Source organism: Mercenaria mercenaria, unplaced genomic scaffold, assembly GCF_021730395.1.
Source record: "Mercenaria mercenaria strain notata unplaced genomic scaffold, MADL_Memer_1 contig_4154, whole genome shotgun sequence".
Taxonomy (NCBI): domain Eukaryota; kingdom Metazoa; phylum Mollusca; class Bivalvia; order Venerida; family Veneridae; genus Mercenaria; species Mercenaria mercenaria.
Window position 1 is genome coordinate 4,435 of NW_026462362.1, and position 27,461 is coordinate 31,895.

Genomic DNA, 27,461 nt, shown 5'->3' on the forward strand with positions numbered 1-27,461 from the left:
GTCTGAAGTAAACTTCATATACGCGGGAGGGACTTCATGCAGGAAGGATTTGTACATTTTTTTTTTTTTGGAAGCAAGAACTTGATTTCCGAGTAACTTTTATCTTAATAGCATAGAATAGTTCAGATTACCGGTATTCTGAACAATAAAAATTTGCCAAACTGTTTGCAATATTCATTTGTGAAGCTTACATCTTAGTGATTTCTGAGCTGCACCTTGCATGCAGTGTAAAAATATATTCTTTTTCGTTTTGAATTAAAGGTCCATTACTAAGGGAAAGTGAGTTGGCAATTTTTTTCATAGCCAGTGCATAGACTTCTGCAAGACACTAAATAATGAAGATTGGCAGGTCAAAATTTACAGAAGGTCTTTGGAACTCAAAGAAATGTATGTGTATTATGTTGAAATTTCAATGAATCGACAGAATGACCCCCCAGGTCTTTTTAACTTTCTTCATACTTCATAGAAAAATAATTGTACATATACTGTGATTTATTTCGAATTTCTACATACCAACTTTCATTTTCCAATAAAATGAAATAGTTTCTGTGCTTTTTAAAAGAAATTAAAATGTTCACTTTCCTTAGTATTGGACCTTTAATCCTGGAGCTTTCTAACTTGGATAATTGAAAAGCCTTATTTGAACTTCATTGCATTACATTTTGTAATACATGAAATAATTACCAAGATAATGCCTCAACAGCGCCCGAATGAGAAGAATTAATAGCTCTCACTGTTATTTGGATACTCTTAAGCAAAACACCACTCTATCATGTTTTATAAAGGCTTTAATGCTCATTATGTTAACTCATTAAGGCCTCACCAAATTAAAAAGTTGTTCATCGGATTTGCCGCTCGTATATTTTCAGAACGTTTTTGGCTAATTGCGCTTGCCCCATTGGAAAAAATCAATCCAAAATTTTTTGTGCGCTACTTTTTACAGACGTAAAAGTGAATAATTACTTATATAATTCCAGTCCTAGATTGTTCTCAGATGGATTTTAATCAAAATAAATACATACTACGCACACATCGTCTATAATAAATCATAACACTTATATTTAGTTGCATTAAAGTTGTTTCCCCTTGATGCACTTACGCCATTTTCTTCAAATGTTTACCAAATTACATGCTACAAAAATTGATTTATTTCATTGAAAAGTGGATGGAGAAAAGCATACTAATTTATTTGATAACATCAATCTACATGATAAGGGTAAATACTTATTGATGCATGTCACTTATCTTTTTTCTGTTTTTTTTCTGTCCAAATGATCAGCATTTGCATACGAAAGTTGGTGGGGTAAGGAATTTACATTATCACAGCAGTTTCGCCACAAGAGTACACAGCATGTATGCAGCAGGAGTACACAGCATGTACGCTGCAGGACTCGGGCCAGGAGTACACAGCATGTATGCCGCAGAAGTACACAGCATGTACGCCGCAGGGGTAGTACACCGCAGGCTCATTTGCATGTGAAAAGTGTATGTGCCGCGTACATGCTGCGTACTATTTCTCGCATACTAAATTCCTCCAGCGTACATCCTGTGTACTATGTAGTCCACAGCATGTACGCAGCAAGTAGTACGCGGCAGAGCTCATTTGCATGTCAAAAGTGTACTACAAACGTACTATCGGTGTATGTGCGGTGTATATGCTGCGTACTATTGATTTCAGTACACATCATGTACGCATCATATACGCTGTATGTACACAGCAAGAGTACGCAGCAGGCCTTTTTCTTCTGTAAGGGTTTTTCTTTGAACAGAAAACTATGGTGCCCAATTCTGGCTGTGTATTTCTCCCATAATCGCGCATAGTGCCATCACGTTTTCACAATCGTACCATCGCTGTTTCATCAATCGTGCCATCGCGCCATCGCGTTTTCGTCATCGTATCGTCGTACATCGCGGTTTAGTATTAAAAAAAGTCACGATTGTCCAAAAGAAACGCCGTCATAACAGTGTGAAAATGATGAAAAGTCAATTTACATTACTGAACAAAATTGATAGGTAAGACTAAGCCAGATTAAATGATATTTAATAGTTACCATTATATATTGAATGACCGTCATACATAATACTTGAATTTTTTTAGCTCGTGTCACTGTGTGACAAGGTGAGGTTTTGTGATCATCTTTTGTCTTGTCTATCAGATTGAATCAGGCCCTTTGACTGAACTCAGTACTTGTTCAATTTTATATTGTAAAACATTAAAAGTCTTCTCAAGGTATCACAAGACCCAGAGCTTAGACATTTTGCAAGAAGCATTGGCAAGTACATCTTTTTCAAAATTGTCCAAATCGTGAACTCCAGAGTCATATTGGATCTCAGCCCGTACGAAAAACTAAGGCGGAATCCGCTCAGAATTAAAGCGTATTAAGGGCGTAATCCTGCTAAAATTGATATTCAAAGGCGGACTATAGGCGGACACGGATTATTCTAAAAAATACGCCTAACAGGAAGGTGGAATTTTTCTTAAATTCTGGTTAATGCTTTTCAAAAAAAAAGGTGCATTCTCACTAGGAGGAATTCTCAGATAAAATAAGGGGAAATTTTGAACTTAGAAAAAATGGCTTTACTGAGATAAGGCGGAATTTCGGGAGGTGGTAATTGTATATCAATTAATTTGAAATAGGATCACTGTAAGGGTCCAGTGAGTTTACTACATCCAGATGTTGTCACTTCTGTTTAGAGAGAAAGCACTTTCTGTAGGCATTTATACATGGGATGTTGTTAGTTAGGTAGACTAGACTAAGGAGTACATTATATATTTGTGGTAAGTTAGAATTTAAATAATTTACTTCTGTAATGTTTAAGAAATAGCAAATGAAAGTATAGAGAATTTAATGAACATCTTCCTGTTTTAACCAAATCACTATCTGTTAACTACTTACATTTCAAAAGTACATGTATAATGTATAGCATTTACAAAGTAGCAAACAATTTAAATAAGATTTCAATTCTAAGTTAGCATTTAATTGTTATTATCTTAATTAGTATCATAATAATTGCCATAATTATAGACATTTATCACAAAAGTATGGCACTGGCAACACACATTAATGATAATTTCAGTATAATAATCAGTAGTTCATGACATGTCCATGCTTATTTAGTGGAGGTGTAATTCTTTTTAAATCTTTCAAGAAATGTCTGTATTGTTGTGCATTTTCTTCAATAATTCTATCATTAAGCCACAGCTATCGAAGCTCACAGTCTTTTTAATTGTATTTGGCAAAGCAAAATGAATCTAGTGAAATGTGAAAAGCTTCTTGCTCAAGATAAATACTAAGGGTACTTTTTTTATGTTTTACATAAGGCGGATTTTATTCCGCTTAAGCTTTTCTGGGTATTTTTTTCCGCCTAAGCAGAGAATATCCTTAGACGGAATTTTTTCCTGCTTAAACATTTTTACGCCAATTTAGGCGGTTTCCGCCTTACTAACAGGAAAAAATTTGCATATTTCGAGCCCTATTCTCCCTAAGGCTGATATTACGCTTAATAGCAACATAAGATGGAAACCGCCTTATTTTTCTGGGCGGTTTCCGCCTAAAGTATGGGCATACTTTTTCGTACGGGTGCCTTGGGGCTTTAAGTTTCAAATAGACTAATATATTAAATCCTATAAAATATTCTTATTTATATATTTGTATGAAGCATGGCTTAGAGAATGCCTCTCTTAAAACTGAGCAAATAATGTCCCCTGATGTCGAATTGCCCCCGCTTGTGCTAATGAGCTTGCAAAGCCTTACAGGAAAATCTTTTAAAATCTTCTCAAAAGAATTTCAATGACAAGAGTTAAGATATTTTACATGTTCAAATCAATACCCCAGAGTCAAATGGTTCCTACTTAGGCCTAAGTTTTATATAGCAAAAAAAAAGATATACTTACATAGCAAAAGTCTGTTTCAGAGCTACAAGGGTAAGAGCTGAAATAATTTGATGAATCACTTGATACATGAAACACACAAAAAATCAACGTTGAGAGAACCAAAATAGTCAACAATCTTCTCACACCTTTCCATTATAGCTTCCGTTCCAAACATAGCTGTGAGGCTCTACTATCATCCTTTACACATGAAACTTTTGACAATCTCCAATCTGGAAACAAACAGGTCTCATTGTAATGGATTTCTCGAAAGCTTTCGACAAGATCGATCATCAACTCCTTCTCTATAAAATCGTGAAACTTTGTGTCTACGGAATCTCTCTATCCTGGATCCAATCTTTCCTTGGTAACCGTTCTCAATCAATCTGTAGGGCTCACACTCTTTACCAGTTCTACCAGGGAGTTCCTCAAGGTTCAGTGTTGGGTCCTTGTCTCTTCCTTTGTTTTATGACCTTTCTGACTCTGTTAAAGTTAGAATACGCTTATTTACTGATGACACTATTATATACCTCAACATAGACTCGTTGATAGACTCTTATAAAGTTCAAGATGATTTGACAAAATTAGAAGAAAGGTTCCAGGAACGTAAATAGTTTATCGAATTCAATCCTGATAAATGCGAAGCAATAGGAATCTCAAAAAAAAAAGAGAAAAATGTATCATCTTTCCATATAGATTACTTAATCAATAACTAAAAACTACAGAAAATGCTAAATATCTTGGGATTACTATTAGTGATGTCTTAACTCGGAAACACATATTGAAATACATCTTCAAAAGCTAGTAACACTCTCAGATTTATAAAAATAATATGTACAATGTAATAACAATAATATTAAAGAAACTGCCTAAAACATACGTTCGCCAAGAATAAGAAAACTGTAACACCATATTGCATCCATTGCAGAAAAAAAACTTAGTATATGAGATCATTATCATTATTATATCATCATCGTCATCATCATCATCATCGTCATCATTATTATTATCATTATTTGTTGAGCGCCCATTTAATACGAAATATATACGTTCAAGGGCGCTTAACAATCAAACATGTGACATATCGCAGATATGTAGGAAAATCACAAAAACATGGCATATGCAATACTAAAACTGAAACTGAATCATTTGATTAATAGTTATTTGCACAACATTATTCGGGATACATGTATTCTTCTATATTCTAGTGTCTGCCATTTAAGTTTCAAGCATTGATGTTACGCTGCTATGGTAGTTCTGGCTACTCTAGCTGAACTCTGCCTACTCTGGCCAGCCATAGTAACCAGAGTTCTGGCTACTCTGGCTACTATAAATAGCCAATTGAAAATGGTTTTTAAGTTGAAATTTAGCTTTGAACATGCTATTTAGAAAGAAATAACATGTTAAGTTTCAAGATCGAATTCAGCTAAGACCTAAAATGTTTTGTGAACACAGGACCTGGTTACTCTGGCTACTCTGGCTGACCAGAGTAGAGTAGCCAGAACATGTTAAAACCCTAGAACCTCTGGCCAGCCAGAGTAACCAGAGCTACATTAATTAACCACATGAAAATAGGTATTAACTTGAAATTCAGTTTTAAATATGGTATTTACATAGAAATGATATATTAATTTTCATAATCAAACTCAGCTAAGACTGAAAATATTTTGCGAACACGGGACCTGGTTACTCTGGCTACTCTGGCTGACCAGAAGAGCCAGAACATGTTCAAATCCTAGAAACTCTGGCTACTCTGGCTGAACTCTGGCTACTCTGTTACAAACAGCCAGAGTAACTAGAACAAATGATATCCTGGTGACTCGGGCTACTGTGGCTACCTTGGCTGACCAGAGTAGCCAGAACATGTTAAAAATCTAGAAACTCTGCCTACTCTGGTATGAATTCTGGATACTGGATGAACTCTGGCTACTCTGCCAGCCAGAGTAACCAGAGTTATGACGTCTCTGGCTACTCTGGCTAAACTCTGGTTGAACTCTGGCTAAACTCTGGCTGAACTCTGGCTGCTCTGGTAAATTTCACGCACATATACTAATGAGGTCAGATCTTTATACATATGACAATTGTAGGAAATGCTAATGCGTGGCTCTGAGGCTGTGTTTGTGATGCTTCCGAGAAATCTACCCTTACCTACTATCTTTTGGTAAATTTGTTTATTCTAGGACCAAGTGTAGACAGATATGGTATAAGGTATAATACACATCATCGGTACAGTTTTGTTCTTACAAAGAGCGATATGTCCATAGATGTACAAATATATTTTCTGTTCTCATAGAAATCTTTTTTTCACATAAAAATGGCAGCATTTCAGTTGGTTAACTTAACGCAATGGGTGTTGAAATAAATTTGTAATCATGACTTGACACTGCCCGTGAAACTAAATGTATATGATTTATAGCCAAACAGAGATGAGCCCGCCCGCTTAGCTCAGTAGGTAGAGCGTCGGTCTACGGATCGTGGGGTCGTGAGTTCGATCCTCGGGCGGGGCGTTTGTTCTCTGTGACTATTTGATAAACGACATCGTGTCTGAAATCATTAGTCCTCCACCTCTGATTCAGGTGGGGAAGTTGAAAGTTACTTGCGGAGAACAGGTTTGTACTGGTACAGAATCCAGGAACACTGGTTAGGTTAACTGTCCGCCGTTATATGACTGAAATACTGTTGAAAAACGGCGTTAAACCCAAAACAAAAAAGATGAATACTAGGTCAGTCAGACTGACTGCACCATCTGGCTCATAAAGTAAGTCAAGAAACAAGAATTACGAATTTAACATTATTTCTGGAATTCTTAAGGAGAAAAGCAAAAAAAAAAAAAAAAAAAAAAAAATATATACCATGTGTTCACTAGCTTGGATTCTAATTCTCAACGTCAGATTTACATTTTACATGTTCAACATCTCTCTTTTTTTTACACAGGGCCGTGAAGAGAACATTATTTAAAACAAATAACAGACAAGGGGTTTCTGCTTTTCTTTTTCTGTAGATGGAGCCTAAGTTACGCCATTTTAAATTTTGTTTTTATATAATTGAGACATACGGTGCGCCATGTCCAGTTTTGAAATGCATGTTTAATGACTTTCATTACATTTTTAAAATCAAAATATGGCTTTTCATGTTTTCTTTAAGAAAACCAACTATTTTTAAAAGTATTCTCTAACTTTAATGGATATAATAAGTTTAAGTATTCGATGCAAAGGATCCAGCATATATGCTTTATTTGACAGTTAAAGGGCACTTTTGAAACTTTACATCAATCTTTAAAATCCATTATTTTACAATTCAGTATCAGGTCATATAATTTATTTCATACATAGATATTATTTCTCAAACAAAAAAGTATTTTATGCATTGCAGTTCAGCTAGCCGAATATAGTACAAATGTTGCATTTTCAGTTTAACAAATCATGTCCTCTAAGACATTTCATGCACTTGTAACCACAGTTACTTTACTAGCATCAATTATCAAACTTTGTCTGGAAAAAAGTCCTGTAAAAAGTAAAAAGTAAAATCTGTTATTTTTCCTGAGCATTACATTTTGTATTGTTCCGGTGCGGGAACGGGATCTTCCATGGAAAAGCACGATCACTTTTATGTAAATTCCTTGATTTTATTAAATTACAAACGTTTTTTCCCAAACTATATTGAGCTGAAGAAAATAGACTTAATGCATTTCCTAACAATTTTACAATTATATTTTAATGCATAATCGATTTCATTTTCTAAGTCAAACATTTAATTTTCATCCGATCTTCTCCAAATTTAAACAAAATGTGTTTGTTTGACCATAACACCTCAGACAAGTTTGATAATGAGCCAAATCGGTCAAAGCATTTTTGAGTACTGGCCCTTGAATTGTAGTGAGTAAACAGTATATAAAGACTGACTTGCTATTTTGATGATTAGGCAGTTGTGGGAGACATTCGCTATTCTGAAAAGCAGCTCTAGTTTTAACATTCATTTTTGGTTGTAATTTGCGACGCTAGAAGCCTTTGCATCGCTGCGTATCACAGCGAATGCGGGTCTGCAGCTAGCAACACGGTTTGATAAGATTTAGACATGAATATTCTGTCATAGGTCCGTCCAATTGTTATGGTTATAACCCTTGGCCTATTGAAAAGCAGTGTTATAATTATGTAGTTTGTTTTAACAAACATCGAAATGATATACCAACAAAGTCAACAAACATCCTGAACGTCACGAAAAAGAAAATTTACCATGTACAAAAAACAACACAACAACAACAACAAGACAAAGAAAAAACAAAGAAATCCTCACTCATGCATGCACGCACGCACGCACGCACGCACTTATACACACAAAAAAAAAAACAAACAAAAAACCCCGAAACAATTCACCGCATTGTATTAAATGGTAATGATTATCCGAAGTACCGAACGATGACCTAAACGGGTCGAATTCTGAATTAATTCCATGCTATGGTATACCGAGTACCAAAAGATGCTTAAATTTTGAAATAAGGTCGTCTTTGGACGTATGCAGAAGGCATACTGAATATCCATTGGTAATGCAATATGTATTAATATTGAGCAAACATAACAGCAATATGCCAGTGCGGTTGAGCAAACATAACAGCAATATGCTAGTGCAGTTCAGCAAACATAGCAGCAATATGCCAGTGCGGTTCAACAAACATAGCAGCAATATGCCAGTGCGGTTCATCAAACATAGCAGCAATATGCCAGTGCGGTTCAACAAACATAGCAGCAATATGCCAGTGCGGTTCATCAAACATAACAGCAATATGCCAGTGCGGTTGAGCAAACATAACAGCATTATGCCAGTGCGGTTCATCAAACATAACAGCAATATGCCAGTGCGGTTGAGCAAACATAACAGCAATATGCCATTGCGGTTCATCAAACATAACAGCAATATGCCAGTGCGGTTCAGCAAACATAACAGCAATATGCCATTGCGGTTCATCAAACATAACAGCATTATGACAGTGCAGTTCGTCAAACATAACAACAATATGCCAGTGCGGTTCAGGAAACATAACAGCAATATGCCAGTGCGGTTCGTCAAACATAACAGCAATATGCCAGTGCAGTTCAGCAAACATAACAGCAATATGCCAGTGCGGTTTGTCAAACATAACAGCAATATGCCAGTGCGGTTCGTCAAATATAACAGCCATATGCCATTGCGGTTCAGCAAACATAACAGCAATATGCCATTGCGGTTCATCAAACATAACAGCATTATGACAGTGCGGTTCATCAAACATAACAGCAATATGCCAGTGCAGTTCAGAAAATATAACAGCAATATGCCAGTGCGGTTCATCAATCATAACAGCAATATGCCAGTGCGGTTCAGTAAACATAACAGCAATATGCCAGTGCGGTTCGTCAAACATAACAGTAATATACCAGTGCGGTTCGTCAAACATAACAGCAATATGCCAGTGTAGTTCGTCAAACATAACTGCAATATGCCAGTGCGGTTCATATAAACATAACAGCAATATGTCAGTGCGGTTCATCAAACATAACAGCAATATGCCAGTGCGGTTCGTCAAACATAACAGCAATATGCCAGTGCGGTTCGTCAAACATAACTGCAATATGCCAGAGTGGTTCATCAAACATAACAGCAATATGTCAGTGCAGTTCGTCAAACATAACAGCAATATGCCAGTGCGCTTTATCAAAAATAATAGCATTATGCCCGTGCAGTTTAGCAAACGTAACAGCAATATGCCAGTACGGTTCATCATAAATAACAGCAATATGCCAGTGCGGTTCAGCAAACATAACAGCAATATGCCTGTGCGGTTCAGCAACATAACAGCAATATGCTATTGCGGTTCAGCAAACATAACAGCATTATGCCAGTGCGGTTCATCATACATAACAGCAATATGCCAGTGCGGTTCAGCAAACATAACAGCAATATGCCAGTGCGACTCATCATACATAACAGCAATATGCCAGTGCGGTTCAGCAAACATAACAGCAATATGCCAGTGCGGTTTGTCAAACATAACAGCAATATGCCAGTGCGGTTCAGCAAACATAACAGCAATATGCCAGTGCGGTTCGTCAAACATAACAGCAATATGCCAGTGCGGTTCGTCAAACATAACAGCAATATGCAAGTGCGGTTCAGCAAACATAACAGCAATATGCAAGTGCGGTTCAGCAAACATAACAGCAAAATGCCAGTGTGATTCATCATACATAACAGCAATATGCCAGTGCGGTTCAGCAAACATAACATCTATATGCCAGTGCGGTTCGGCAAACATAACAGAAATATGCCAGTGCGATTCATCAAACAAAACAGCAATATGCCAGTGCAGTTCATCAAACATAACATAAATATGCCAGTGTGGTTCATCATACATAACAGTAATATGCCATTGCGGTTCAGCAAACATAACAGCATTATGCCAGTGCGGTTCATCATACATAACAGCAATATGCCATTGTGGTTCAGCAAACATAACAGCAATATGCCAGTGCAGTTCAGCAAACATAACAGCAATATGCCTGTGCGGTTCAGCAAACATAACAGCATGATTCCAGTGTGGTTCATCATACATAACAGCAATATGCCTGTGCGGTTCAGCAAACATAACAGCATTATTCCAGTGCGGTTCATCATACATAACAGCAATATGCCAGTGCGGTTCAGCAAACATAACAGCAATAAGTCAGTGCGGTTTATCAAACATAACAGCAATATGCCAGTGCGGTTCAGCAAACATAACAGCAATTTGCCAGTGCGTTTCATCAAAAATAACAGCATTATGCCAGTGCGGTTTTTCTAACATAACAGCGATATGCCAGTGCGGTTCATCAAACATAACAGCAATATGCCAGTGCGGTTCATCAAACATAACAGCATTATGCCAGTGCGGTTCAATCAACTAAAGTGTAACAAGGAAGCAAGCCGATTTTTTGTCACGTGGCACAAGATCACATTTACTTGCCCTTGGTTGACTACAATAAGGAAGTGCTTACTCGGAAAATAGTTCCTCTGCTTGATGGTGAATATTGGTGAAAAACTGAATGAAATACATGTACTAAAAGGCATAATTTAAGAGAGGAGATGGGAAATAATAGTTAGATGTGAATTTTGATAGGATTAAATTGTCTGAATATGCAAAACCGGTCACTTGAATAGGAGAGATTTTGCCTGTCTGCAGCCGTCAAAAGACTATTTACCATAGGCGTATGATTTGGGTAAACATATTGAAAAAAGGAGTCGATCAACCCATAATTTCTTCTGGCTGGAATTTTTCTCTTGAATTAGTTCTATTCAGGGCACATATTTTTTTATTGGAACGCAGACAAAATTGCAATATTGCACAGTGTCTATATTGAACATATAGTAAAATAACTGTGGTCTTTGGCTTCATATAGCTTGAAATGGAGAGAGGGTGACACATTTAAAATTTAATCTTTTTCAGTTTTCAGGGCCCACGCTGTCGTTCGCCACTCGAGCCATTTGGCGAATCTGTGATTAAAGTTGTGAAGAAAAATCGCGAGTGGCGAAAATGAAAAAATGTTCGTAATTTGGACCGCCATTTTGTTTCAGACGTTCTAAATCGTAACCTCCGAGAAATTATGTTAAAAAACAGTTGACTGGTTTGGATAATTTTACCTTACAAAATTAACTTGTTTCGGGATAGTACTACCCAGTCTGCGTTTACTTTACATATAACAATGTGTAATAAACATCTTGACACGCGAGAAGATGCAATATGCAATCAATTAGCAACCGATTATCGGGTTAAAATAATCTTTTTGTTTTGTTGTCATTACGGCAGATTAAATGATTGATGCCTTTAATTTCCATGGATCAAATAATTAATAAATAAATTGGCAAAATAATGAATGGTTTGATGAATTTTTTAACGTTGTCGCCACCGTCAGACAGTATCTTAGTCGCAGGCACGCCGTGATGGGTCCAGTGTATTTTTTGTTTAATATAAAAATCCTTTTTTTTTCACACAAATATACTTTTTTATATGTTAGTCAAATAAAAAAAAAAAAAATGATGACAAAAAATCCAGTCACAATATCATACACTACACTGTGACCGGATTTTTGTCATCATTTTTTTTCATTTGACTAACATATAGAAAGCATATTTGTGTGAAAAAAGGTTTTTTTTTTTATATTAATCAAAAAAAAAAAAAATACACTGGACCCGTGTCTGTGATCTTAGTAAGTAATTAGTAAAGGTGTTTGCCAAGTTTTTTGAATGTCTTTAAAAGTTAGGAATGGATTTGAAATGTAACCCTGTATCAGGGTAGATTTCTCGGAAGCACAGAGCACCAAAAACAAAGCCCCTGGGCCATGCATTTACATAGTAGGCCCACAACAAAAAGAAGCTGTAATGGAAAAATATTTCAGGCAGGTTGCTTCAAACATCCAACAACAACTTGCTTTAGAGGTATACCCACTTTCATTCAAAAGTCCCCCTATATAGCTAGAATATCACCATTTGCTTATCGAGGGCTTGGTGCAAAACTATTGTATCTTGTTCTTTATTTATATAAACTTACAATAGTTTTGCACCAAGCCCTCGTTATGGAAAGTAACAAAAATTTTCAACGCGCTGCGAGAAGGGAAACCTCTCCAGCACCCTCCCTACTGTTCCCGAGAAAAAAGGTGGCTTCAACTTTTTTCAGCCCAGTGTGGGCCCTGAGTTTTGCTTGTATTTGGATGAAATTTTCACTGGTGACAGTTATATGATGTTGAAACCTGACATTTCATTGATTTCAAGAAATTCTAATTTTTATTTGTATTATTTAATATTATATAATCATTACAAATGTATATATTTTAATATGTATTTTTTCTAGAAAATGTGACAGATTCTACTTTCACTTTTGGCTAATTACAGCCCAGATACTTTTTGGTACACAGTGTACAGCCTCATTTCTATTTCTGGAGTTAAAAATGGAGGCATTTTTTTGAAAAATACACTGAAATGGCGGGAAAATACAGCAAAATGCGCATGGCTGTCATATTTGGCAGGGCTGTGTGAAAAAGGATCCATAGGCTATGGGGTCATTAAGGGATGGTGGCTGGCATACTATTCATGTCCACAGGTTGCGATACATGATCACTAGACACATTCTGTCTCTGGAGTCGGGTTTAGATGTATCACCACTCTCAATCGGGAATCCTCAGCCATCTCCGGAATCCTCCGTTAGAATAACATAGCATAAAGGTGATCAGATTGGAACCGCTCTGCCTTAACCTGGAACACTTGAGCCTTGAACCTCATAGCATAAATACTGAGAGGCAGAAGTGTGTTAACGGGGACTTCTGTTCGAAGCATGGGCCTTATGCAACTTGTCAGTTGCTTTAGTGTTAGTATATACTTCCTCTAGCCTTCCGAGATCTTGTTGTAACTCCTGTTGCCGTGCTGTCGAGATCTGACGAGCTATTTTGTACTTATTTTGATAGACTAAATTCATATATTTGAGATGTTAAGTCTGGGCATTTGTCCAATTTTTTTCTTGTTTACGAATTGTAATTTTTGTGTACCGTAAAATTCCTAATAAAATAACCACTTAAGTAATTACCGTAAATTTCCAAATAAATGCCCTGGTGATTTTTTTTATGTAGCACCAGACAGGATTGGTTATTTTGTTTACTCTAAATGTATAGAAATTAAAGCAGAGCCAGATTTAAATAGCTGATATAGTTTATAGGTCAGTATTTATCGTGTCAATGATTATTTTTCTTACTATTTTAATTAAAATATTACCGGTATTTCATAATGTTCTTTTTCAATGTTTTAAAGGGCATAGTATTGGCATTTGTTTAAAGATGGGCATTTATTACGGGTTTTACAGTAGCTACTTTTGGTGTTTTTTTTTTACGGTATTTTACTAAAAAACGAATGCAATTGCTATAATTTAAAAACAAACTCATTTGGTTATAGTTCATACTTTTTAATATTTACAAAATAGCATTTTATTACAGAATATACAGTTTCAACAACAACAACAGTCATAATTATTTACTAAACAACATATTTTATAAGTTTCAGGTAAAGATGTCTGTACAACACAGTGATTGCTGAAGATATTTATTTATTTATTTGTTTATTTATTTATTTATTTATTTACTTATTTATTTATTTATTATATAGATATTAATTTATTTATGTATTAATTAATTAATTTGTCCATATCCCACATAAGATTTTTTCTTGCTAGTCAATTTTTCTCCAACACAAGGGAGAAAACTATAGGTGTCACTGTGAATAGCTACTGTCAGCAGAGTTTTCTACCCTTGATGTTGAAGGCAGTGGGTCTAGTTGTCCCTTGCGGTAGTCTGACCTTGAAGGTTTTGCTGCCTGGTATTTTAGGTGATTTTCTAGCTGCCGCTCCTTGGATAATAACCTCCTTTTCACTTTTTCAGGTTGCTCTGCGTACTTCTTCTGGTATTCCTCTTCCACCCGCATTTGCCGTAGAGAATACCGAGTACCGCTTGACAGGTGTACTCCCAAGTGTTCCAGTTTCTTTTCAGCACTATCCGCAATTCCATTGTTTAGTCGGTGAATTGTTGATGTCAACCGGCCATGTACATTCCTTGAGAAGTTGACATTCTTTGGAAGAGACACACTGATAGAGCGGTTAACAGCCTCACATTTTTGTGTACTGGTACCTAGTTTCATCTGTTCTACAGCAGAGTCACTTAGTTTCATTTTAATTATCTCCTGTACTAAATGTCTGTCATTTTCTTCCATGAACAGGTTGGTGATTTTATGACTGGCGAGAAACATAGAACGGTTCCACAAAGAGTTGGTAACACTTCCACCACAGACGTATGAGTGACGCCTACAGCTTGAACAGTCACCGGCATAGCAGTTTAATGTGGCAGTTAGGACACTAGGTAACTCTTTTCTGATTTGTGTAATGTCCCCATAATGTATTCTCATTAGTTCTTTGAAAACTAGGCTACACCTAGCCATGATGTCTTGACTGAACACTTTCTGCTGTTCTTGTCTTTTTCCCAGGTTTTAGCTGTGAATATTCCGGCACTAAAATTCGCCTGGTAACATTGTCGAAACTGGGCACGTATTTTTTTTATTGGAACGCAGACAAAATTGCAATATTGTACAGTGTCTATATAGAACACAATTATAGTAAAAATAACTGTGGTCTTTGGTCACGTGCTTTGGAACACGCGAACGTGTTCAAGACTCACGATTTAAAACAGTTCTGACCTTTTCCGTCAGCAAATACTGCGTCAGTTGCAAATATCATACAGTTCAAGAGGAGATACTAAGTTAACTTTCCAGCTGTAACAGTAATACAGCTATATACTGCCAGCTTGAAACCGTATGTGGCTGTCACATTCCAGTTAATATGGTGGATAGTTTTTGCCATTTCGTGTTTGCGTGTTGGCGGGGCGAAAACAAATAAAGAAAACACGAAATGGCAGAAATCAGCCACTATAAGTTAATGTCTGATTTTTTTTTTGACGAATAGTCGTTCATGTATATAAATAATCGATATAAATTCATGGTATATATACCCTTACAGAAGCAAGCCTCTGTGGCGTACATGCTGCGTATTTGCTGTGTATATGCCGCGAACACAGTAGTACGCCAGAGGAGTACATTTTACATACACCACATGCCACGACATGCCGCGTACTATTTCGACGAGTACACAGCATGTACGTAGGAGGTCACTAGTACACTTCAAGTACGCAGCACAGACTCTGAAAATTTAAGGAGTACACTGCATGTACGCAGGAGGGACTTGTACAAGAAAATAGTACACTGCATGTAAACCGCAGATACTTTGAAATTTGTGCAGTACACTTCATATACGCGGGAAAGACTTGTACAATTTCTTTTGGCATTTATACTTAGTTTTTTTTTATAAGTTAAAGTCTGAAGTAAACTTCATATACGCGGGAGGGACTTGTTCATTTTCTTTTGGTGTTTATACTTTGAATTTTTTTAGGTAAAAGTCTGAAGTACACTTCATGCAGGAAGGATTTGTACATTTTTTTTTTTTTTGGAAGCAAGAACTTTATTTGCGAGTAACTTTTATCTTAATAGCATAGAATAGTTCAGATTACCGGTATTCTGAACAATGAAAATTTGCCAAACTATTTGCAATGTTCATTTGTGAAGCTTACATCTTAGTGATTTCTGAGCTGCACCTTGCATGCAGTGTAAAAATATATTCTTTTTCATTTTGAATTAATCCTGGAACTTGGATAATTGAAAAGCCTTATTTGAACTTCGTTGCATTACATTTTGTAATACATGAAATAATTACCAAGATAATGCCTCAACAGCGCCCGAATGAGAAGAATTAATAGCTCTCACTGTTATTTGAATACTCTTAGGCAAAACACTATTCTATCATGTAAGGAATTTACATTATCACAGCAGTTTCGCCACAAGAGTACACAGCATGTATGCAGCAGGAGTACACAGCATGTAGGCCGCAGGACTCGGGCCAGGAGTACACAGCATGTACGCCGCAGGAGTACACAGCATGTACGCCGCAGAAGTACACAGCATGTACGCCGCAGGGGTAGTACACCGCAGGCTCATTTGCATGTGAAAAGTGTATGTGCCGCATACATGCTGCGTACTATTTCCCGCATACTAAATTCCTCCAGCGTACATCCTGTGTACTATGTAGTCCACAGCATGTACGCAGCAAGTAGTATGCGGCAGAGCTCATTTGCATGTCAAAAGTGTATGTGCGGTGTATATCCTGCGTACTATTTAAAGCCCTTGATTTCAGTACACATCATGTACGCATCATATATGCTGTATGTACACAGCAAGAGTACGCAGCAGGCCATTTTCTTCTGTAAGGGAATGTGTCCAATTGTTTTCGAACTCGGTTTGACTGGCTGGTTTCTCGAAAAATTATTAGCTCTATATATGCTGTATAAATAAACGAAAGAGAACCAGCAGTGATGTAATTTGGATGCGCTGTCGCTTTGCGAATAATATTGGATTTTTTTATGTTTTTTATGCATGAAAGTGTACAGTTTACTACGGAATCCTGTTGGGGCCATTTATAATGTCACCGTCGCGTTTGCGGGGTCGACACACGACAACGCGAAGTGACATAGCGACATTACGAAGTGACACTCGACAATCGCAAACGACGGTGACAATCCCAAACGACAATGTTGCGATATCCACTTTGAAATGTCGCCTTTCAAAAGTACGATATTCCGTACGTAAAATGTCCATGTTTTTCATTAACTTCAAATAATTGTAGAATGTTCCAAACACAAGTCACTGAGTCCAATGACACCATTGGAGCAATTCTCATGACTCCCCGGGTCGGACCAGCTTAGTCTTGGCCAGCACATTACCATATATAACAAGTTTAATCATTTTCTGATACCTGTCCAGAGCTCTGATGGCATCATATGGACTTGTAAGCAGCTTAACTTTAAAACCAAGTCATCTACGAACATATTCATATATATATATTATGGTATAGGTAGGTACCTGGGCTGTAGAGACTCGAACAGGGGTCAAAATCTAATATAGTGTCATTATCAACTGAAATTCAGTATAAATTACAATAATAATAATTAAAAAATGTAGGACAGGTATCGGAAAATGATCAAACTTGTTATATGCGGTAGGGTGCTGGCCAAGACTAAGCTGACCCGACCCGGGAAGCCATGAGAATTGCTCCAATGGTGTCATTGGACTCAGTGAAGGTAGTGCTTGGGTTTTCAGGACTGTCTTGACTGCTCTGACAAGTTCATATTTTGAGAATATTACCGGAATTTGACCTTGAACCCTAGCCGACCGGGTTCGAACCTGACGTGGCCTCTTTTCTTTAGGTACTGGCTTGCCCTTTGCAACAAGGTATCATTTATTAAAATCGGACATCAGGTTATGAAGATATGGCTTCTCAGACAAGAACCACTCCTCTATTTAATATATGAAAAAGTATGCATATTTTCATGAAAAATGATACATTTTGAGACGGTCCTCCGACGAAACAGTCGGGGTAAAATTACACAAGTTAAATATCCGTTTAGACAATGTTTGAATTTAATTTATAAAAGTTTTTTCATTAAATTTCAGGATTCCTTCTAATAAAAATACGGTCAAACTTGCACATAAAAACCATTCTTGTGAACCTGTAATGTAGTAATTATGTGAAGCAGTTGTTTAAATTAAAGGTTAAGATGAAGTGTAGATGATAAGTTTCCATATAAAGGTAACAAATGGTTGCTCACTTCACATGCAGTCTTTGTCTTGGGTGTGACTGTGCTAAGGTTTGTATAATCTTACATACCAAAATGCTCACAGTGTAAGGAATATTTTGTTGGGCAAATTTATAGCTGAGAATGTTTCTCTTTTTTTCTGGTAATATTGGTGCAACAACAGTAGACAATATTCCATTCACATTTTATTTTTCATTAATAGATTTTTCATCGCATCAATCCCTTTCACTGTGGTGAACATTTGTGCCATCTTCATTCAAAAAATATTATATTTAATTCCAGAAAGTCCAGACAGCTAAGTTACTGCACAGCCTTTAGCTTGTGGTCCTGAAATACAAAAAAAAAATGTGCATAAATAATTGCAGGTATGCATGTTCAAAGTGTCTGATGACACCATACAGAAATCCTGATACCCCAACAAAAGAAAGGTACAATAAAGCTCCCTGCAAGACCAGAGTAGCTGTGGAAATGATCTTTGGAAGGTGGAAAAGGAGATTTGGTATCCTACATGGAGAGGTATCATTATTTCAATATAATACTTGATTACAAACTAAATAATACAACAACAACACCAACACATTTTTATTCAAAAGTTCAAACACATTTAATGCAGTGGTCAGTCATTGCATGGATATATTGAAATAAATGTAATATAAATGTTGTTTTATGTTGTTGTTTAAATTTTGTCATAAACAGAAGAATTGAAAGGATTAAGAAGTACAGTCAAACCTTTGTCAGTGATAGCCACTTGACATATGCATCCACAATTTTATTGCTGTTTCTATTTTTGCAAATCTTATAGCTGATTATCATGTATTAAACAACAACATGCCTTAAAAGGCCACTTTTGCTCATGCAATACACTGGCTGCTTAATACAGGTTTGACAGTATTGGCTAAAATGATGTGCAAATTTCTGGAAAAAAATAAGTAAGAATAAGACTTGCTGTATGTCCTATTAATTTCTGTATGCATTAAAACAGGTCATATTAATTTAACTAGAGAACTGTTTTCAACAAATATGAAGTGACTACCAAGTGTTACATCTGATACATAAGTCATATAAGGATATCTCTTTTAGTGTTAAAGCCTATTGAAATTTAAAAAAAAAATAATTTCCGAGGATTTTTTTTTCTGTACTTGTATGGTTTTGGTAAGAAGAAATGTTACAGTACTGGAATTGAGGTCTCAAGATTTTATTGTCTAAAATATATATAAAAAATTTAATGAGGATCACAAATAGTTTAATGTTTCCTTGAAAAGCATATTTATAAAAAGTGATTGTGTGTATGCTATTGTATTTCTGATATCTTTATTTATATAAGCATTAGATCTACCCTATTAAATCTGATATAAAAATATTTTCATCAAGGTAAGACTCACTCCAGAGAAAACCAGCAGAGTTATAATTGCATGTGCTGTACTGCACAATATAGCAATTTTACTTGGAGAGCCAGACTTCCCAGATGATGGTCAGCAGATAGACCCACCTCAACCAGCAGTACAGTACGCAGGGCCAGAAGATGGATGATTGATAAGGGACTATATAACAAGACACTATTTTTAATTTCGATATCTATTAGTAGGCCTGGATTTTAAGAACAACTATTTGAAGAATTTTCTAGCTATTATACTCACCCTGGAGCATCACACCTTGATCAAAGTTTTGTATGTGCAAGCACACATGGCTAGCATTTAAAGGCATAATTATGTAGCTTTTTAACATATATTTTTACCAAATTTTGCCCCCTTTTGGACTTAGAATATCCTTATTAATGTTTTGTATGCAAATAACTGTCTCCAGAATTAATGCAGATATTGAATTTAAACTTTACAATTTTTTTTTGTGTTTTCAGGGTTATAAATCAAAGTGATGGCATCAAGTCCCATAACTCTGTCATGCATTTTAAACAATTTTATGCCCCTTTTAAGACTTAGAATATCCCGGTTAATGTTTTGTATGCAAATTACTGTCTCCAAATCTAATGCAGATATTGAATTTAAACTTTACATGTGTTTTCAGGGTTAATAATCAAAGTGATGGCATCAGCCCCTGTCAATTGTTTATTCATACTTCATGAAGTGCTCATGAAGCATTCATGACTTCTTCATGAGGAGTCTTCATGACAAAAACATGAAGTGCAAATGAGACCAATGCATCAAGAGCTCATGAAAACAGATTCATGAATTATTCATGAAGTGGTAAATGCATTAAAATGCATGAAATTAAGCATAGCCTGTGTTCATGAAGAATCCATGAAGTCTGTATTTATTAATCTTCATGAAGAATTCATGAAAATATTCCTGAAAAAAATACTTCATGAAGAATTCATACATTATTTTATTCTTTATTTCAATGTCTCACTTGGACTTCATGTTTTTTCCATGAACACTTCAAGCATAAATATTCTTATAACTTCATGAAGACATTTGTGTTTAAATTCTTGAATATTTCATGAACAATACAAAACATTATAAAAGGACTTCTTTGCCATAGATGATACAGTAATCCATCATGGATATTTATTCATGAACTATTTGTGTTAAAAAAAGTTTCATGAACTAGTCAAGGTAACCAGTGGTAGGAGTGAAAGCTGAGAGATCTGCATGTAATGGGATTCTTTTTACAATATGGGTATTGCTTGATACAAGGAAAAAACATGTAGGTCAAAGTGTTGTTCAGTTAGTGGCTAGAGATTGTTTAAGTCTCTACTTTGACAATGACATTTTCTATCCTCAACAAATGAAATGTTGAGTCAAACAGTAAACTAGAGTGGGATTTGGAGCATAATAAGAAGTAAACAATTGCTGTATAAAATACAAAAGAATAAGTTAAACAATGTATAATTTACTTTAATCTCAAGATTGAAATTTAGATAATAGCTTTGCTTCAGGGTCCTGAAAACTTGTGACATTTTAGAAGGATTTTGTATTTTAAAAATGAATGATTTATAACAACACCATAATTACTTATTTGATATTCAGTACATGTATACTCATGTTCCTTTGAAAACCATTCCTAACTGTAGTATGATAAATATTTCCTCCTCATTTGCTGCACAAACTTCTCAAAAATTGCTGAATCACATGTGCAAAACATTTCCCACAATGCAACAAAATAATGGAAACTGATCATGTGACATGAATTTAATGTTCATGAACTTATTCATTTATTGTAAAAGGTAAACCTAAGTTTTATGTTTAATGAATGGACAGTTCAGAAACTCACAATTAGGTTCAAGAACTGAACTAGAAAAAAGTTTTGAATTTTAGTACTTTTAATGAATCATAGATATACTCATTACATATTCATGACTTTTTCTTAAGAACACATAAAGAATGTTTTAAGAATTTAATATTCTTAAACTGTTCATAAAATTTTCATCATTTTTTTTCAAGAATTTTTCTTGAATTCTGTAGGTATATTGACATTCATGAAAAAATATTCATTCATTCTTAAACTAGTTCATAAATATTTTAAGGATTTTATGAATCTGTCAATAATGCTTGATATCTTCATGAAGTAGGTCAAATGACACTTCATGCATAAAACTTCATGAAGTTAGATTAAGAAGTAATCCAGAACAGTTCATGAATAATTCATAATGGTGATGAAAAATTTATGATTTCATTAATTCCATTTCACCAGTGCTTGAAGTCCCATAACTCTGTCATACATTTTAAGTAATTTTGTGCCCCTTTTAAGACTTAGAATATCCTGATAAGATATTGTGTGCAAGTTACTATTTCCGAAACTAATTGAAACTCCATATGAGCAATGCCATGAGAAAACCAACATAGTACGCAGTCTGGTCAAGATCCATGCTGTTCACTTTCAAACCCTTTTGCAATGAGAGAAACCAATAGCAAACAGAATGCTGGTTGCAAACACACTATGTTGGTTTTCTCATTGCACGGCTCATATACATTTTGCTGGTTGCAAACACACTATGTTGGTTTTCTCATTGCACAGCTCATATACATTTTAACATTGAGGATGCATATTACTGCGTCTGGGACAACAATTCAAATAGTCGAGCATTGGCTGTGACTTACTGACAGCTTTTGTCTTATTTCCAAAGATTTATCACTTAGAAATTGTATAATGCCACAAGTTAATGGTCATAATTACAAGGTAAATCAAGGCTGTGTGAACGATATTACCCGTACGAAAAACTAAGGCGGAATCCGCTCAGAATTAAAGCGTATTAAGGGCGTAATCCTGCTAAAATTGATATTCAAAGGCGGACTATAGGCGGACACGGATTATTCTAAAAATTACGCCTAACAGGAAAGCGGAATTTTTCTTAAATTCTGGTTAATGCTTTTCAAAAAAAAGGTGCATTCTCACTAGGCGGAATTCTCAGATAAAATAAGGGGAAATTTTGAACTTAGAAAAAATGGCTTTACTGAGATAAGGCGGAATTTCGGGAGGTGGTAATTGTATATCAATTAATTTGAAATAGGATCATTGTAAGGGTCCAGTGAGTTTACTACATCCAGATGTTGTCACTTCTGTTTAGAGAGAAAGCACTTTCTGTAGGCATTTATACATGGGATGTTGTTAGTTAGGTAGACAAGACTAAGGAGTACATTATATATTTGTGGTAAGTTAGAATTTAAATAATTTTTTTCTGTAATCCTTAAGAAATAGCAAATTAAAGTATAGAGAATTTAATGAACATCTTCCTGTTTTAACCAAATCACTATCTGTTAACTACTTACATTTCAAAAGTACATGTATAATGTATAGCATTTACAAAGTAGCAAACAATTTAAATAAGATTTCAATTCTAAGTTAGTATTTAATTGTTATTATCTTAATTAGTATCATAATAATTGCCATAATTATAGACATTTATCACAAAAGTATGGCACTGGCAACACACATTAATGATAATTTCAGTATAATAATCAGTAGTTCATGACATGTCCATGCTTATTTAGTGGAGGTGTAATTCTTTTTAAATCTTTCAAGAAATGTCTGTATTGTTGTGCATTTTCTTCAATAATTCTATCATTAAGCCACAGCTGATATATTTGTAAAATCAAAGCTCACAGTCTTTTTAATTGTATTTGGCAAAGCAAAATGAATCTAGTGAAATGTGAAAAGCTTCATGCTCAAGATAAATACTAAGGGTACTTTTTTATGTTTTACATAAGGCGGATTTTATTCCGGTTAAGCTTTTCTGGGTATTTTTTTCCGCCTAAGCAGAGAATATCCTTAGACGGAATTTTTTCCTGCTTAAACATTTTTACGCCAATTTAGGCGGTTTCCGCCTTACTAACAGGAACAAATTTGCATATTTCGAGCCCTATTCTCCCTAAGGTCTCCCTAAGGCTGATATTACGCTTAATAGCAACATAAGATGGAAACCGCCTTATTTTTCTGGGCGGTTTCCACCTAAAATATGGGCGTACTTTTTCGTACGGGTAACTTAATAACCTAATGTGGTGTGAATATAAATGAATGGTAAGACATGGATATGAATGTGAAACTGATTAAATGTGGTGAATGAAAAATATGAATTTTATATTCTGAAGTAAATTATCATTTAATCATTATAGAATTTTGTGTTACTGTTTAATCCAACTGTTATGCAACAAATGAAATTGAATAATTGCTAAGTCATGTTGTCTGACTGTAGTCTGCTAGTGAATGGTTTTGGTGATTAAAAAGTAAATCTTCTGGAATTAAATTTTATATTTTAACATACACTAACATGTTTTTTTAATCCCCTAAGGTCCAGGTCACAGAGGCCAAAGGTCAGATACAAGAATGACTTTGTCCCAGCATTTCTGATTCATGCATGGAGCCGAATAATAATTTTGATGCAACTTGGCACAAATGTTCACCACAATGAAAGGGATTGTATTGTGCAAGAACAAGGTAATTATATCTATATCAAGGTCACACTTAGAGATCAAAGGTCAAATTCAAGAATGGTCTTGTCTGGAACATTTCTTCTTCATGCATGGATGGACTTTGATGTAACTTGGCACAAATGTTCTCCACTATGTGGCAACCTTGGTTTTAGAATTATTTCCCTAGGTTATTAATTTATAACTTTAGATAGCTTATATTGTAACTTATTTTATTACTGGCTGTAGTGAAAAATTGACACCATTTTTCTGTGGTACAACATGCCTGTTACATCCAACTTTTAGGTGTCCTTTGATTTATGTCTACCTGGTAAAGAGTCATGTGTGGACTTATATTATATAGATTGTTTAGAATCAACTTCCCTTTGTTGTTTCTATAAATAACAATAAGAGAAAATTAGGTGCTTTTCAGTAGGGAACTTTGTTTTGCATGGCAAAACTTCTTTCACTTGTTCTGCCTTTTGTGTTTAACTGTTCAATCCCACTACTTTTTATTTGTGTTTAAATATATGGATTATTCATGATTTCTTATAAGTAATTTTTAAATTTGCAATTGAACATAAAAATTGAATATGCTATCAAAATCAGTAAGTTTAACACTGTCTAAATGTTTAAGAATCTATCTTAAACAAATATCAAAACACTGTGATAATTATTCTGTGAAAGCTCTGAGTGAATATTAAAAGATGAAAAACACTAGAAGTTTTCACTTGTGATATTCAATAAAACATTAATTATTCCACATATATCCATTTTGGTGGCTTCTCTGAAACTAAAATTTAACACAGCTCATTTATTATATACATTTTCAGATCTTATTATGGCAGTTTCCCTGATTTAAATTTGTATTATAATTAGACCATACTCTGTGTGCCCAACTACAGTTTTCCTAGTTTAATGTATGGCACTTAAGTAAATAGTTCAAAAATAAAGTTCTGAGTAATCTTTGTTTTGTTCAATTACATTTCCTTCTTTATTTTACCTTTTAAGTTTCTTTCAGACAGGGAAAGATATCATGTACTATATTCCCCATACTTCCATCATACATGGCTGCAGTGGCAGCCTTATAAAATTCCTCTTTTGTGTCCATTAACTGTCTGCGCCTTCTTTCAGTTAGTGTTTGTTCTTTAAAAAACTGCAGCTGTGCCTCCCAAACCATTTCTTGGGTAATTCTTTGCCTGCAAATGCAGCATCATTGAATGCACTTATTGAACTGCATACAAGTATATACTCAATACTATTACCCTATGGTCCCCTTATTGAATGACTTCTTGGTTGATGGATACTATTATTGAATGGACTGCTGGTCATTATAACAACATATATGAACTATGAATGGATCCTAAAACAATAGATCAATATTTTTGAATGGCAAGCCATGTAATAACTGAAGAAAAATGAAAGCTCTTTTACTTACTGCCAGAGGTGTCATGTCACTGAAGTCAGATTCTAAGAGAAGTTTTGCATGCAAATTCCTATATCAGTAATCATTGCCTGTATTAGATTGAATCTATGCAAGGCTTCATAGCCATCAGACATAATCAAAAGAAATTATTTCCATATACCTATTATTTACAATTTATTGAATTGAGCTATTGTTACATTACTACATCATAAAATGTTTTAATGCTTTATTACTTTAAATCACGTACTGCTTCTGACCATGGGAAATTCGGTAACGCGTGTATTTTGTGACAGTCTAGCTACAGTCATTTGACAACAGACTTGGTATCAATTTTGTTCAGTCTATTTACAAAACATCCATTTAAAAGTATTCTCTTAATTCATTTTTATGTATCTTACCCTCTTACCTCTTCTTTTTTGGTCCTGGCATGGTAATATCTTCTTCCTTCTCTTTTACCTGAAAAGCATGTTATGTACACATCATCTCCAGGTACTATAGAAAACATAAAGGATATTACATGAGTGTCTTTTAATATTGAATTTATTAAACGAGTTGAATAAAATGATAAAATGCGAGGCTCTGCCGAGCATTTTATCGATTTTATTCAACTCGTTTAATAAATTCAATATGGAAAGTCACAAATGTAATATTCTTTTTATCACATGTTAGTCTTTCCTGTCGAAACATCAAAAATTCTACTTTCTTTTACTATATAAACAAGTCAACTTGACCAACGTTTCCAATACTATAAACGACGTCGACGTCAAAGCTTTATTACACTAGTGTATTATCGTTTTTATTTAATGGCTTTATTACACTCCCGCGACGTCAAACATGTGATAAAATTACATATTATTATTTGAATATTAAAAAAAGATATAGTGCATAATTGAATTACTCTGCACTTAATTTATTCATATATATATCTGACATGACAGGCATAAGGAAAATAGCTACGCAAGTGAAGATGTAGATTTCCCTTGTCCAGGATGTAGTTAATTAGGATTTATACTACAAATGAGATTGTATGTGATAGAAATGCTATTATTGCGATCTACACTGAAGTCAAGTCGACTTTATGCTTTTACATATTCTGTACAGAGATTATCTCAAATCCTCGTAAGAATCTTACTGTATTTGTTATCTCCACATCCACATCAACATCAACCGGGTGTATAATCTGCAAACCACATGCACTCGTAATACGTCCAGTACCAAAATAGAGAAAATAAGCGCGAGTGTATATGTGTATCACATATTATATATTTCAAAGTCCTGTAGCTAAATAAAGAAAATTTATTGCAACCACAAGTCAAGTAGTATTTTGATGTATTTGTTTATTGTACGATACGTGTACACTGTATTGCTCACTTGTGCGTTAAAATCATACAGATAAACATTCTGACCAAGTTTCATGATTCTAGGGTCATTAATGTTGCCTTTTGCAGTGTTAAAAATGTTTTCCTCTGATTTGAGATGTGACTATAGGCTAGTTTTTGACCCCGTATGATCCAGTTTCAAACTTGGCCTAAGAATCATCAAGATAAACATTCCTACCAAATTTCATGAAGGTAGGGTCATAAATAGGACCTGTAGTGTTTACAAGCAGTGAAGCCTCTACACTGTTGCAAAAGCCAATAGCAATATCTGGCGCTTTATTGGGCTTTAACTCTGGAACACATGATGTGATCTAACCAGTTTTCGAAAGGAACCGATATATGATGCTAATACAAGTTGTGTGCAAGTTTGATTAAAATCGATTGCAAAATGTAGGCTATATCGCGCTCACGATGCATCTGGTATTTGGGCGACGCGAGATCTGGTAGGTGAGACGGGGTGGGTATAGGAGGCTCTATTAAATTACTAGCGTAAATGAGGAGCGGCTGTCCTACAACCAAAAAGACAATCCCACAATTAACTTATTGATTTTTGACACTGATTTTGCTTATTGACAATACACGTGTCCCTGGTAACGCTCTATCGCTTTCCACAATTTTGCATGAGCATAGAAGTTGATGAGAAAATCTGGACATTTTCATAATGTTGAAACACCATCTTGC

General features: G+C 35.1%; 2 long non-coding RNA genes across 2 annotated transcripts; one reads left to right on the forward strand and one right to left on the reverse strand.

Moving 5' to 3' along the window:
• The first annotated feature begins 14,492 nt into the window (after positions 1-14,492).
• On the forward strand, positions 14,493-22,039 carry LOC128553660 (uncharacterized). The gene is made up of 3 exons (XR_008369400.1): positions 14,493-14,775; positions 18,480-18,630; positions 19,486-22,039. It is a non-coding gene; the product is annotated as an uncharacterized LOC128553660 (long non-coding RNA).
• On the reverse strand, positions 18,270-26,681 carry LOC128553659 (uncharacterized). Its single transcript, XR_008369399.1, has 4 exons — positions 26,534-26,681; positions 25,808-25,857; positions 24,979-25,174; positions 18,270-18,441 (listed from the first exon to the last, which is right to left on the reverse strand). It is a non-coding gene; the product is annotated as an uncharacterized LOC128553659 (long non-coding RNA).
• Positions 26,682-27,461: the final 780 nt, after the last annotated feature.